Consider the following 15,694-nt stretch of genomic DNA (forward strand, 5'->3'; position numbering starts at 1 on the left):
AAAGAGATCTCCCAGGCTTCAGGAGAGAGATCTCCCAGGTCTCAGCAAAGCAAGCTCACCTTCAGCTCGTCTGTGTGTGTGTGTGTGTGTGTGTGTGTGTGTGTGTGTGTGTGTGTGTGTGTGTGTGTGTGTGTGTGTGTGTGTGTGTGTGTGTGTGTGTGTATGCGTGTGTGTGAACTCCATTTTCCAAGCAGGTACGCTCCCCTCAGACCTACCTCCCGCCTCTCGGAACCCTCAGCCCGAGTCTCAGCCTCAACCGGAAGTGCCGCTTCTCTCCCCGCAGGGGCCCGGACGCCCGCTTCCGGTGCGCGCGCTCGCCTGAGCTCGGCCAATCAGGAGCTCGCTGGCTCCTGGCCACGCCCCCTGGCGGCCAGAACGAGGCTGCGAGGGGAGGCGGGGGGGGGGCGGGAAGAGGAAGCAGAACATCTCGTCGCGCCCTCCTCCTCTCAGCGCGCGGGCGAGCGACGGCGGCGGCACCGGGGTCACGAACTCTGACCTTTCCCGAGAGAAAAAAAACTCCTCAGCGCCCACCCCGCCCCCACCCGTGACCCCGGCGGCGGCGGCGGCGGCGGCTTCCGGCGCGCGCGGCTTTCCCGCCCGAGCCTGAGGTAAGTAAGTGCGAGAAGCTGAGGTAAAAAATGAAGGCCGCAGAGCTGAGGGGGGAAAAAAAAATGGGCGGGCCAGGCGCGTGGACGTGGAAAGAGCTGGTGGCCTGGGGCGAGCTGCGCCTTGAACGGAGCCTGGCTTCAGCTTCTCTTTATTTATTTATTTATTTATTTATTTTCTTACCTCAGCTTCTCCCCATCGCGCGTCGCCCGAGGGGGGAACCGGAAGTGCCGCCATTTTGAGAAAGGCTTGGCGAGGCGAGGATGTTGCCTCCTCCAGCGTCCTCGCTTACCTTACTTTATTCCCTCTTTCCTCTTTTCGCCCTTTTCTTTCTCTCCTTTTGGCTCTGCGCGTCGTCCTGGTGGCGCCCGCTGCAGCCCAGCCGCCATTTTTATTTATTTCACCTCAGGTAGAGGAAGGTAGAAAGGGAGGAAGGAAGGCAGGAAGGCGGATGGCGAGGCGCGACCTTGTGAGTGACAGCCGCGCCGGCCAATGAGAACCGAGCGGGGCGGGGCATCCCTGGCGACCACGCCCCCTTACACACTGCTGATAGGCTCCGACGGGAAGGGGCGGGGCCATGCCAGACCGGAAGTGCACAGAGGGGTTGGCTTGAAGGGAGCTTGTGAGGAGAGGGCAGAGGGCACATGGCGCTGGCTGAGGCGAGGCGGCTGCAGGGCTGAGAGGGAAAGCATGGCAGGGCATTCATTCATCCTTCATGAAATGATGGATTCTGATCCACTGTGTCAACCCTCCTATGTAGCCTTTTTCATGGGAAAGGAGGTGCATACATTTTGTGCCCTTGGATCGCTTTGTGTGTTGCTAAGAAATGTGATGACAGACTCCATTCTGGGGACTTGAGGGCCAAAGTAAATGTGTACGCGTTTTGTTTTATTTTTCTTAATGTTTTTTGTTTTTGCTGAAAATTCAAAATTAAGGTGTCAGCAAGGGGATTTCTTCGGAGCATTCTGTTTCCGGGCGATTGCCTTCCCACTGTAATTTCACCTTGTCCTGTCTTTGCATCTCTGTCTTCAATAAAGAGAAGAAGAAAAAGAAAGAAGAAAGCTGCTGTAGGGTAGCTTTTTGAGCTTCACCCTGTAGAATCAAATAATTAATGATGGTGCTGGATGGAGATGGATGGAGGCCTTTCTTTGCCATCCCAGGCCACGTGGCTCCGCAGTCCCCATTCAGCTGGCGGGTCCCAGGTTTAGGCGAACGGCAGAATCAGACTCATTCAGAGATAGGCATCAGGAAGCATCAACTTTATTCATGTCCTATCCACCACATGTGTGGCCTATATCATAACCTTTTTAAGCATTCAGCCATTCTTAGCTAGCCCTGCATCTTAACTCCTGTCAGCCATCTTCCCTTTGACCTCCATGCTGGCTAAAGACCAAAAGACGCCTAATCCCCTCTGGTCAAAACCTTATCTACCTTTTCCAAGACCCCTCCCAGGAATGGGCAGGGTCTTGCAGGTAAGGTCAAGTTACCTAGGAAGAATGGAGGGATGAGGCTTCACCCCTCATGCATCACCCCTCAACATGATATGCCTCCCTCTCCCCCGCCCCATACCACACCACCACCACCATACATACAATTCTGCTAGGATCAGACCCAGGGCTTCACACTGGTGAAGTATATATTCCACTGTATCCCTGGCTAAACGTTGTCCAAGCCCCTTTAAAACTGATGCAGTGATAGGACACTCTTTCTGCATCCTATCTGTATTTTTAATTTGGGCGAAGAGAGGGTCCCAGGCCAAGGACACCTGCATTCAAGTGCTCAGGCGCTGGCACCTGCCTGAGGATGCTCATGACATGAGACAATTCCTCACTGCCCCAAGCAAGGACCTGGAAGGGTAACTGAAGGCCCAGTGGGAAGGGACGCTTCTATGAGTGAAATCCATTCACTTGGCTGTGACTGGAGTTTGCTGGCACTTCTGTTATCCTGCACTATTCCTCAGCCCTTTTTGTTTCTTTTATATATATATATATATATATATATATATATATATAAACATTCTAGGGGTTGAAGGGATAGTCAGTATGTCAGGTACTTGCCTTGCATTCTGATGGCCTGGATTCCATCCACATAGGGTCCTCCCAGCATTGCCAGGAATGCCAAAGGGTGTGACACCCACCTCCCCCAAACAAAAAACTTAAAGCCTTTCTAGACTTTTAATCGTTTTATTAGACCTATACTACAAGCATACCAGACTGCTGTCCTTGGCAGGTGGCTTGCCTGCTCCTCTAGGGCCCCATCACATGCAGTTCTCTATGACTGAATTCCTTGCTAGCTTGCCCACCCCCACCTCCAGTCCAGCAGAGCATTCTCTCTTTAGGAAAGCCCTCTCTGGTATCTTTCTAAATTAGTCCTTTACTTTACATTGTACTCTTCCTTTTTAACCCCAGTGATTTTGTAATTACTCTATTGATTGACTGTCCCCTTACTATGTTTTAAATTTATGAAAGCAGAAATGATTTCACTTACCACTTAGAAAAGTGTACTATTTGTTGAGTAAATTGTTGATATTTTATTATATTTTTTGACAACTAAATTGCTGCCCATAGTATGTCTTTCTGTATTGACTTGTTTGGCAACTCCAATGTTAGTGTCAGCAGTAGAGTCTGTGATGGTATTTGAATGAATGGAGAAGTCCCTCAAATAGGGTACTGCCTAGAGACATGAGTATGGATTAGATCTGAATAGGGGTAGCCCCGTGTTGCCCAAGACATTTTTTAGGCAATCTCAGGTATATACTTATATAAATTTGTAGGCACAGAGAGATAGTACAGGGTCCTGGAGATAGGTCATTGCCTATGGGACATGCCCAGCCTGCTCCCCAACCTAGGTTTTATTCCCTGAAACAGATTGTTCTCTAAGAATTGAATGGTGCAGCCCGGAGATCCCAGCACTACTCGAGTTGCACTTGTATTTTCAGCACCAAGGGGCCCAAGCAGTATCACTTCTTCAGGCATTGAACTGTTGGCTAGTTGAGAGTCAGCAGTGGGAGCCTGAGGCTTCTTGGCACTGCTTGGGAGGCTCCTTTCCTAAATAAGCATACAAATTGGTTACTGATGAGAAGGCATATATTTGTTTTAGACTTGAAGATATAGTACAAGGGGAAAGGCACTTGCATGCTAAATAAATCTGTTTGATCCTCAGTACCACATATAGTTATCACTAGGGGCCACTTCCTGGCTCCTTGTTCAAGATTAACCACTGGCAGATCTTGGGGATGATCTGGGATGCCAGGTATAGAACTCAGGTTGATTGCATGCAAGGCAAGTGCTCTACCTGTTGTACTAGCTCCCTGGTTCAATAAGAGATCATCTAGTATTTGTCTATATATGTATGGCTTATTTCACTTGGTATATATAATGTGCTCAAGTTCTATCCATGTTTTCACTAGTGGTGCAGGATTTCCCTTTTTTATTGCTGAATAATTTTGTTTTTGTTTTTGGGCCACACCTGGTGATGCTCAGGGGTTACTCCTGGCTATGCACTCAGAAATCATTACTGGCTTGGAGGATTGAACCAGGGTCTATCCTAGGTTAGAGCTTGCAAAGCAGGCAGATGCCTTACTGCTAGTGCCACCACTTCTGACTCCAATTGCTGAATAATTTTTATATCTCCATTTCTTTACCATTTGATATATTGGCGGACACAGGTTATTTCTTTGCTGCTGCAAATAATGCTGCCGTGAATATAGGAGCTTAAATATCTAAGAAAATAGATATTTGCTGGATCATAGAGTAGTTCTTTTTTGTTTCATTTTTGTTTTGGGATCAAAATGGGTAGTGCTCAGGGTTTACTCCTGGCTTTGCACTCAGGGATCACTCCTGGTAGTGGTGAGGGGGTCATACAGGGTTCCTGGAATCTATCCTGGGATGACTTTGTGCAAAGTAAACACCCTACTGTACTCATTGCTCCAGCCGCCTCTTTTTTTTTTTATGAATTTCCATAAATATTTTTTCATAGTGACTGTCAATTTCTATATCTTCATCAACATTTAACTGTTTTTCTTTCAATTTTCATGTTCTTACTCTTTCTTTGTTGCTGCAGTGACTTGGTGGTATACACAGTCATGATGCTAAATGGGGTCACAAGTTGGTTGAAGTGCTTATGCATAGTCATACAAACAGCAGTGCCCCCAGGACCATACATAGACTTGTGGGTGTTGGGTTTTGTTTTAAATCACTGTAAGATAATGAGTTCAAAAGTTGCTGGTAGTTGAATTTCCGTCATAATGTTCCCAACATCCATTCCTTTATAGTATTCATTTCTTGCCACAGTTTCTCCAGTTACCCTCCCATCCTTGAGGGTGGTTTCTGGATTAAATTTGTGGCCTCATTCATGCTTGAAGGACACCACTGAACTATTCAAGCCCTTCCTCCCCCGATATTACCATCATAGTGATATTTTATTATATTGATTTTCTGTGTGTGTGGTTTTGAATTTTTATCTGTGCTGATTAAATGATAATGATGGTTTACAGCCAGAGCGATAGTATAGTGGGTAGGGCAATTGCCTTGCATTCAACCTACCTGGATTTGATCAATCCTGCCACTATATTGGCTCCCAGGAACCTACCAGGAGTGATTCTTTTTGTTTATTTTTGGGTCACACCCGGCAGTGCTCAGGCTCTACGCTCAGAAATCGCTGCTGGCAGGCTCGGGGGGCATATATGGGATGTCGGGATTCGAACCACCGTCCTTCTGCATGCAAGGGAAACACCCTACCTACCTCCATGCTATCTCTCTGGCCTCCAGGAGTGATTTTTTTTTTTCTTTTTCTTTTTCTTTTTTTTTTTTTGTTTTTTGTTTTTTTGTTTTTTGGGTCATACCCGGCAGCGTTCAGGGTCTACGCTCAGAAATTGCTCCAAGCATGCTCAGGCGACCATATGGGATGCTTTGATTCGAACCAATGACCTTCTGCATGCAAGGCAAATGCCTTACCTCCATGCTATCTCTCTGGACCTAGGAGTGATTCTTGAGTGCAGAGCCAAGCTAAACCCTGAGTACCACCAGGAATGGCCCCAGAACAACAAGAAATGGTGGCATAAGTGTTTTTCTATTTACTTATTGGCCATTTTTGGTAACATATGTACCAAGATTTTTTTAACTTATTTATTTTGTTTTTTTTTTGGCCACACCCAGCAGCACTCAGAAGTTACTTTTATGTAATTTAGATATTTGCCCCCACCAGATATATAATTTGCAGATATTTTCCCCCATCAATAGGATGTCCTTTTATTGCGTCGATGGCTTTCTTTGCCACACAGCAGCCTTTTGTTAATAGTCATATTTGTTTGCTTGCTTGCTTTCAGGTTTAGATTTAAAAAAAAAAATCAATACCTAGGAGGCCAAGGAGTTTATCACGTTTTATTCTAATTTTTTTTTTTTTTTTTTTGGTTTGGTTTGATTTGGTTTGGTTTTTGGGTCACACCTGGAGGCCCTCAGGGGTTACTCCTGGCTCTGCACTCAGAAGTCACTCCTGGCAGGCTCAGGGGACCTTATGGGATACTGGGAATCGAATCTTCCTGTATTGGCCACGTGCAAGGCAAACACCTTACTGCTGTGCTATCTCTTCAGCCCTTATTCTAGGAGTTTTAAGGTTCAGGTCTTAAAGTCTTTAATCCTTTTTGAAGTTTTTTTGTTGTTTGTTTTAGAGGATGGGACACACTTGGCTGTGCTCCTGGTTTATTCTTGCTCTGTGCTCTAGGGTTGACCACATGCAAGTTAAGCACCTAACCTCCTCTACTGTCTTATCACTCTGAAACCACTTTCTCTTTTTGAGAGAGTGTTAAATGTACACAGTTCAATCCATTTCTGCTTATTGAGTTTTCATCTTGTACCTGAAAACAGTTTCAACAGTTGATTGAAATCTTTTAAAGGTTTCTGTTTGCCAAATCATTTTATCTGTAAATAGTTTTACTTCTACTTTTCTGATTTGGATACTTTATATTTATTTATTTTTGCCTAATTACTCTGATTAGGATATTTATTGGGAGGCACACACTGATGATGTTCAGAGGGGTTACTTCTGGCAGAGTTTAGGAGATTATACGGGATGCCAGTGATCAAACCCAGGTCAACCATGTGCAGCATAAGTGCCCTGCCTGCTGTACAATTGCTTGGGCTTCTCTAGTTGGGGCTTTAAGTACTAATTTAATAAAAGTGGTGAGCGTGCTCATTCATCCCTAGCATGTTCTGAATCTTTCAGAAAAAAACTTCCTTTCACCGTTATAAAGGATGTTAGCAATGGCTTATTATATATATGCTATCTTTTTTAAATCGAAGCACATTTTCTATATGTACTCTTAGCTGAGACTTTCATTTTAAATGAGTCTCAGAAGCCATTCACAGAAGTGCTCAAGGAACCGGGTGGTGCCAGGGATTGAACGGGGGCTGCTTACATGTAACTCTGTGCTCGCCATTGAGCTATTCTAGTCTGATAATTACTCTTTGATTTTGATTTGGGGAGGCCACACCTGCCTGTGCTTAGGGCTTACTCTTGGCTCTGCGCTCAGGTATCACTCCTGGCAGGTTTGGAGGACCTTATGTGGTGGTGGGGATTAAACCTGGGTCTACTGCATGCAAGGTAAGCACCTTACCTGCTATGTTAGCTCTCCAGTCCCCAAAATTTATTCTACTGTATGTTTTCTTGTTGCTGATTAGCACCCTACTTTTTCATTTTGGAAAGTTTACTTTTTCTTATAAGGGTGATTAGTAATGAGTAACTACTTTAGTTTTTGCTTATCTGGAAAAACTCTTTATCTCTCTGTTTTTTCCAGAAAATCACCAAGGTTAAAAGCAGATTTTGCAAAGTATGTCAAGCTTCTGCTGGAAAGTCTGGTAAATAGAACATTTTTGTTCACTTATTTTATGTAATGAGAGATTTGTAAAATAAAATGCTAATAGTATTTGGAAAAAGTCACACTTTTATTTTTCTTATCTTCTGATAATTTGTTTTTATACTCATCAATAAGTTTTTGTATTGTTTAGTTCATTTGAATTTTTGATTCCTTGAACAACTCCAGATACCAAAGAACAGACTAATGAAAAAACTACATACCGTCTTACATCGTTAAATTATTTATCCAATTACATAACGTTTGTTTACAGTACCCTCCCAACGTTGTTGGGTTTATTTTCCCCCCAGGAACATATCTTTATAGAAAGGAGAAAAACTGGGAACCTTTAGCATTTGTCTTCATGACTGCAGGGTCCCCATTACAAAATGGGCCATGAGGAGCAAAGACTGAGATCAGACCCAGGATTTGGAGCCAGTATTGTCCAAATGACATAGAGGAAAAAAAGCAAGTTCCTGCAATGACTGGCCCTACCTCAATCTCAAGTGGCCTCTTCTTGCTGCTGAGTATCTATAATCAGGAGCTATTATTTAGGATTTTTATGTTTGAGTTCACTTTATTTGTGTGCCATATGCTTCCTTCTTTCTGAGGTAATTCCCAGAACAGAAGCAAGTCTGCTTTATTAATACTATGGAAAGTGACTCTCTGAAGGCACCCATCTGTGTGCTCCTCAGTCAAATTTTGATGTGGAATTATTTTTATCAGAATTTAGTTTCTTCCTTACCTTATCACTGTTTATGAGGAACTTCAATAATGGCTATTGTCACGTATGATCGTTTAACCTGATGGACACATTCATACATTCGCATGTAAAAGGCATCATTTTATTACGTTGGAATTTCAGTTGGCTCTATACCAAAATTCCTGCGAGTTCATTTGTTTTTTTTGGTTTTGGTTTTGGTTTTATTTTTTGGGTCACACCGGCTGTGCTCAGGGGTTACTCCTGGCTCTACGCTCAGAAATCGCTCCTGGCAGACTCAGGGGACCATATGGGATGCTGGGATTCGAACCATCGTCCTTCTGCATGCAAGGCAAACGCCATATCTCCATGCTATCTCTCTGGCCGCAGATTGTTTTTATAATTCTTTTATATACCCGCTTTCTCCTGCTGCTGCTCCTTATCTTCTCATCCTGAGCCCAGAGTGCACGAGTTTTAAGAACTCTACCAAAAAGGCAGGACATAGTACAGCGGGTAGAGCATTTGCCTTGTACATGACTGTTCAATTTCTGAATTCTACATGGTCCCCTGAGCCCACCACCAAGCCCCAAACACAACCAGAAATAGCTACTTTGTATCATGGGTATGACCCATACAAAAGACATAAAGGAGCTTGGAAATAATATCAATAACATAACTCAGTGGTGAGGAGTAGTAGATCCACAAAAGACTGGCATTAGGTGTTGTCAGCGGGACAACATACCTTTTGGCATATGTCTATGGATAAAAGACATAATTTCTGTTTCAGGAAGCAAAGGAATAGGCTAGCTCTGATGCTTCTCTGCCCTTATTATTCGTCCTAGACTTTGGGTATCCTGTAATGATGAAAACCAACCTCAGGGCAAAGTGAAATTCTTTTCGGTCCAATAAAAATGACCTCCTCTAGTGTAGGAAAAGGCCTAAAATCCCTTAAATAGGAATTGAAACCTTTCAGTCCATGAGTGTTTATAATACAAAGAGTCTGATTTCTGGAAACATAAGAAGGAAATGAAGATGTTATTATTTGCTCCTATATTATTTGGTTTTGTTTGATCAATAAACTATGTAATTCTTAGAGCCTGGAAAATGGACTGATGCTACTGAAGAGTGAGGTGAAGTAAGAGGCCTTGTAGGTCTAGATTCAAAAGTTGAAGACTTGATGATTCTACTAGGAGTTACTTTAGTTACCTTTATTGTTCATATGTTGGTAGAAACTGCTATCCTGCCCCTCTGCCAAAGGTAATCTGGCTGTACACATGCCCATTAACAACTTCACTACCTCTGCAGTGGCCAGGAGATACTCAATTGTGGTTATGATGTGATCTCATTTTTATACACTGTTTCGTGATACATTTTCCTGATGGTATTTATTGTGCAGTGAATTTGATTATGTGATATTTTGTACAACATTTTAGAAATTATTATTTGTGTCACCTTGATTCTCTTTATCTCACCCTCTCCCATTGCTTTTACAATATTGCTATTTTTAGTTGGTTGAGCTTGGTAAATAGTCTGGGGGGGCGGATCATCTTTTATCACAATTAAAAGCTGAGTTATTATAAAATGTATATAATAAAATAAATATAGATCATAAAATACCCATTAGCTGAAAAGCTTGGCAGAGTATGTTGGAAGATGGTTCAAAAAAAAAAAAAGGGGGGGGTCGGGCGGTGGCGCTAAAGGTAAGGTGCCTGCCTTGCCAGCGCTAGCCTTGGACGGACCGCGGTTCGATCCCCCGGTGTCCCATATGGTCCCCCAAGCCAGGAGCAACTTCTGAGCACATAGCCAGGAGTAACCCCTGAGCGTTACCGGGTGTGGCCCAAAAAAAAAAAAAAAAAGGAAGATGGTTCAAAAGGCCACAGGTTCAATCCCCATCTCTGCTGCCTCGAGTGGCCCCTTGTGTGGCAAAAAATACAATTAGTATGTTTATGAATTAACAAACCCTTTGTAGAGGCCAGAGCAATAGCACAGTGGTAGGGTGTTTGCCTTGCACACAGCCAAGCCTGGACGGACACTGCTTTAATTCCCAGCATCCCATATGGTCTAAGCCTAAGCCTGCCAGGAGCGACTTTTGAGCAGAGCCAGGAGTAACTCCTGAACGCTGCCGTGTGTAACTCAAAAACCAAAACCCTTTGTAATAAAATTTTAAATTTCATTTTCTAAAGTAAAAGCATGTTTTTAAAAAATCAAATACTCAAATGAAGGCTATATAATAGTGTGAGCATGCATAGAATCTACATACTAAAGGGATCTAAGCTGTCATCAGTTATAAAATGGACAAAGAGATTATGGTATGATCTTAAGTTGGAATTTTATTCATGTCATAAAATGAGCAAATGGCTCTTCTCCCCTTCTATTCATCTTCTCCCTCTCCCATTTCTTCTCTCTTACCCACCCAAACCTTCTCATTCCTTCTCCCCTCTTTTCTTGCATAATAAAACTTACACTATGTTTGTTGGACCTAGTAGTTCTATGCTCTGTAGTACTGTGCACAAAGTAATAATGTATTATTGATTTTCTTTTAAATATTTGTAAGTTAGGGGCAAAAATATTGTTAAGTTTATAATCTTAACTTTTTTCCATTGGTACAACTTAGTAGTGAATTACATTTATCATGTGTATTGTGCATACATGAAGTTGAATTTGAAATGATTCATCAGATGAGAGACTTACATTCCTAATAACAATCTGAATTATTGTTGTTAAATTTCTTTGAGAAAGTAAAGTGATGTCATTCCATTGAACCCGAGTTATTGTTCTTGTCTTGCATTCCAGCTATCTTTTAGGCAGTATCAGTTTTTTAATATACACGTTTAAGACAATTTTCTTAGTAATCTGGTATCATAACCATTTAGTGCCAGAGACTCCACTCAGTCTATTTAGATGAGGAAATAAATGCCAAGAGCTTGGTGAGAAAATGCCAAGTGCTTAGTAATTATGAGCCAGGCAGTTCACAAACAGACAATGTGAATCGATTGATCATGAAGGGAAAGGCGGGCTCACTAGGTCCTATGAAGACAGTTTCCTTGTCCTACACTCAGCATATTTATTGTTACTAGAGACACTGGCTGGCTTCTTAAATTAGCCTCTGGAGACTGGAAATTCAGGTGTTTCTGGAGATTGGGCAACTTGCTCTACAGTCATGTCTTTGGCCCTAGTTGCAAAGTAGAGTCTGCATGTGGACATTTGTGGGGAGGTACACAAAACTGATGTGCTCAGATCTTGTTCCTGGCTCTGTGCTCAATAATTATCCCTGGACTATTTTGGGGTGAGTAGTGGGGATAGCATGCAGGCCAAGCACCTTACTGTATTATCATTGCTATATGTGCACATTTTTTGTTTGTTTTGTTTTGGTTTTTTTGTTTGTTTGTTTGTTTCTGGGCCACAGCTGAGTGGTACACAGGGGTTACAGTTCCTGGCTCTCAGTGCAGGAATTATTCCTGGCAGTGCTCGAGAGACCATTTGGTTTTTCTGTTTGTTTGTTTTTCGTTTTGGGGCCACATGCAGCGGTGTTCAGAGTTTACTCCTGGCTCTGTGCTCAGAAATTGCTCATGGGATGCTGGAGGATCAAACCTGGGTCAGCAGCCTGCAAGGCAAACACCCTACCACTGTGCTATCTCTCCAGCCCCTCGGGGGACCATTTGGGATGCTGAGGATCAAACTCAGGTTGTCCATTGCAAGGCAAAATGTCCTACCTGCTGTACTATTGCTCCGGTCCCCAGTTTATGTGCAGTCTTTTTGAGTATCCTGGAGAGTTGGTTCAAAGCCACTGTGTGTCCTCTGCTGCTTCATTGTTAAAAGAGTAGATATTGATCAATTTTTTAATGTGTTCTATAACCTGCTACATAAGTCCAAGCAATGCCATCCTTCTATGATGTGACAATTTACAGGTACTGTGACTGTTGTCATTTGTCTTCTATACAGGCATTCGTGCTGTTGATCACCTACAAGAACTTTTTTTTTTTGTTATTCCACACTGTTGATCAATTTTTTTTTAATAGAGTCCTTATGGGATCACTTTCTCCTCCAAACTTTGAGTTCTCCCTTGTTCTCTGTGTCAACAATGTCCAACCTCTGCTTTTTTTCCTTGAGTATTCCTTTGTGTCTGCCAATCTGTTTGAATTGGTGGACATTTCACCATTTTCTTCCTTTCTACTTGCTGACTTTACACTTTTTTTCCTAAAGCTGATTTTAATTTAACCTGGTGGTGGTCAGGGTGTATTCCTGGCTTTGCACTCAGGGATCATTCCTGGAGGGCTCAGCGATCAAACATGGATCAGCTGCTTGCAATGCAAGTGTCCTGCCTGCTATATTATTGCTTGACAACCTTGTTTGTTTCAAGTAAGATAATTGATAAATCAGGTTCTACTCTGGAAACACTGGAGTTGGGGGAAGAGGGTTAGGGAGCTGAGTAGATTAGGATCCAGCCTTTGAAGACCGCTATTTTGATACCAGGAGTAGTTAAAGCCATAGTGCTAATTAAGACACTGCCTACTTTATAGTGAACTTGTGGTGTTATGTTCAGTATTAACTATTAATTAGTTGTTTAATTTTCTTTTGAGGGAGGTTTTGAGTGCCACCATTGCCATCTTGAAAGTGCTCAGAGGTGGAGCTATGTACAGTGGTTCTTGCAGGATCAAATTCAGGGCCTCTGTATGCATTCCAGTCCTTTGGCTATCCTGTGGACCCTCATTTTTCTCTATGTAGTCTGCAGTACCAAAACATTTTTTCCCCTTCAGATTTCAAATGCAAAATAGCACAGCGGTAGGGCATTTGCCTTGCATGCTGCTAACCTCTGATGGACTCGGGTATGATTCCTGGCATCCCATATGGTCTCTCAAGCCTGCCGGGAGTGATTTCTGAGTGCAGAGCCAGAGTAACCCCTGAGCGCTGCTGGGGGTGGCCAAAAAACAAAGTGAAACAAACCGCATGTAGATGCGAACCATATATTTCCTATATCTTCTTATTTTAGAAAACATCCCATTATTGCTAACCTTTGATCATTTTCATTTATGAAGCTCTGCCCTTCCCTCTCAGTATGACCTTTCTGTCTCTAGGAAGTCCTATGGGTGCAGTAGCTGTAAGACGATCTCAGATGAGAGTATTAACCCCTGGCATTCTCTTTTCTTATGTGGGTTACCTCTGAGCTTAGTGTTTTTTCTCTGTTTAAAAAGATTTTCTTTTAGGCCCCATACGGGAGCCCTTCTCCCTGGCCTGGGGAGTGCTGGGAGGCTTGGCAGGCCCCAGCCGTCCTTGTCTTTTTCCCCTGACTCCAGGCCTTCCCTGGGTGCCAGCTCAGATGGCCAGAAGTGGTCCTCAGGCTTCCCCCCTACCTCTCCCTACTACACTAATGGGAATGTGCTTTGGGAGGAGGGCGGGCTGTTCTAGCACTGGTTTATGTTGGGACATCACTGGAATTTTTTTCGCCTTGTTTTCCTATTGATAGTATTGTATGCATATATTTTATATATCCATAACATCCATCTTGTATTGTGACCTTGGTACTGCCCTACAAATCTCATTTCTAATATTTTACTGCCTCAGTCCCAACCCTTATTTCTCCCCATCTTCCCATGTAGGTGCAGCTCATGACATGAAGCTCACCACATAGAGTGATAAGTGTAGTTAGAGAAATAACTACACTGAAAACTATCAGAACAATGTGAATGAATGAGGGAAAAAGAAAGCCTGTCTCGAGTACAGGTGTGGGTGGAGTGGGGAGTAGGTAGATCCGGGAAATTGGTGGTGGGAATCCTGCACTGGTGAAGGGGGGTGTTCTTTACATGACTGTAATCATACAACTACAATTATATTTGTAATCACTGTGTTTAAATAAAGATGATTTATTAAAAAAAAGATTTTCTTTTATAGTTTACACTGTGATATCCTAAGATAGTAGGATATGCTTTGTGCCTTGGGATAGTTTCTGAAATTATGACATGGGCTGGGGTGAGGGTGATGGCTCAAGGGGGCTGGAGCACATTCTTTGCACACAAGACCCTGTTTGATTCCCCTGAGTGCTAAGCTAGCTTAACATCAGTCACTGCCCAGTATGACCCACAAACCAGAACACATAGTAATGATACAGAAAATGTTTTTTGGATTTTTTTGGAACTATCTCTTATCCATGCTTTCTGGTCTTAAACTCTTTTTGAAAGTACTTGCTCTCATAGGATTTTTTTTTTTTCAGTTTATTTGTCACTCTTTTCTTATGCTTTGTTTGTTTTTCCAGAAGGTGCATTCCTCCTTGTTCCTTTTTTTAAGCAGCTTCCAAAGATGCCTGAAGCTGTTTTGAAGGCAGAAATCCAACACTGAAATCAAGAATTGTAAGAATTCAAGTGTATAAAGAAAGGTCTGACTATTGGGTTGGATGGTCCAGTGAGTTGGTGGGAGGAGCGAGGTGGGAATGGTATTTGCCCTGTTAGAAAGCAAGATTTACTCTAAAGCTGTCGTAAGGAAATAATGGCAGTGACATAGAGAAATACAAGTATAAAGAACTATAATGAAATTGAATAGATGAGAATTACATCCATACATAAAGGAAGACTTGAGATACAGCAGAAGTGGCAGTGCAAATTAGTGGATAAAAGGATAAATTGTTCAATATATACTGTTGGAAAATAGATAATCCAAATAGAAAGAAATTTATTAGATTTTCACTATTAACTCAAGAACCAATTTACTGCTAGATTGAATCCTTAACTATAATGAAAATCAGTTTTACATGTATGTATGAACATTAAATTATTCTTGGCCCTTTTATTTGTTGTATTTTGGGTTACACCTGGTAGTGCTCAGGGATCACTCTTGGAGGTGCTCAGGAAGAGTCTGGTGCCAGGGATAAAGTCGGGGTTGCCTATGTGCAAGGAAAACATGAACCCCTGTAATATCACTGTGGCCGCTGGGATTTTATAATAAAAGATCAAAAGACAAACTAAAATAAACTTTTTGTTTGTTTGCTTTTGTTTTTTGGGTCACGCCCAGCAGCGCTCAGGGGCCACTCCTGTCTCTATGCTCAGAAATAGCTCCTGGCAGGCTCAGGGGACCTTATGGGATGCCAGGATTCAAACCACCGACCTTCTGCATGCAAGGCAAATGCCCTACCCTCATGCTAGCTCTCCGGCTCCTAAAATAAACTATTGATAATTTCAGTACCTCAGAAAATCAAGACCCTTCTAGAATTCATCAAGACACTATAAAGAAAGTAAATATAAGCCACTTTCTTTTCTTTTTTTTTTGGGGGGGGGTCCACACACAGCAGCGCTCAGGGGTTACTCCTGGCTCCACGCTCAGAAATCGCTCCTGGCAGGCTTGGGGGACCATATGGGATGCTGGGATTCGAACCAATGACCTTCTGCATGAAAGGCAGACACCTTACCTCCATGCTATCTCTCCGGCCCCAATATAAGTCACTTTCACAGTGAAAGATATTTGTTACTTACGTAATAATGTCAAAAATATTTTTTTCTTAGCCAAACAAGTGTACGCTCTATTGTTTTTCTATGATATAATTATTGCCA

The 15,694-nt window shown here is 42.7% G+C and overlaps 1 protein-coding gene across 2 annotated transcripts in view; it reads left to right on the forward strand.

Annotated features, from left to right (window-relative positions):
* The first annotated feature begins 456 nt into the window (after positions 1-456).
* Positions 457-15,694, forward strand: part of NR2C2 (nuclear receptor subfamily 2 group C member 2) — an 82,952-nt gene continuing 67,714 nt past the window's right edge. The window contains exons 1-2 of one of the 2 annotated variants that reach the window (XM_049766511.1): positions 457-608; positions 7,400-7,460. The gene's annotated coding sequence lies outside the window, so the exon portion shown is untranslated. The remainder of the gene's footprint in view (positions 609-7,399; positions 7,461-15,694) is intronic. The other variant, XM_049766512.1, reaches the window with a different exon arrangement.

Source organism: Suncus etruscus, chromosome 20 (assembly GCF_024139225.1).
Source record: "Suncus etruscus isolate mSunEtr1 chromosome 20, mSunEtr1.pri.cur, whole genome shotgun sequence".
NCBI lineage: Eukaryota > Metazoa > Chordata > Mammalia > Eulipotyphla > Soricidae > Suncus > Suncus etruscus.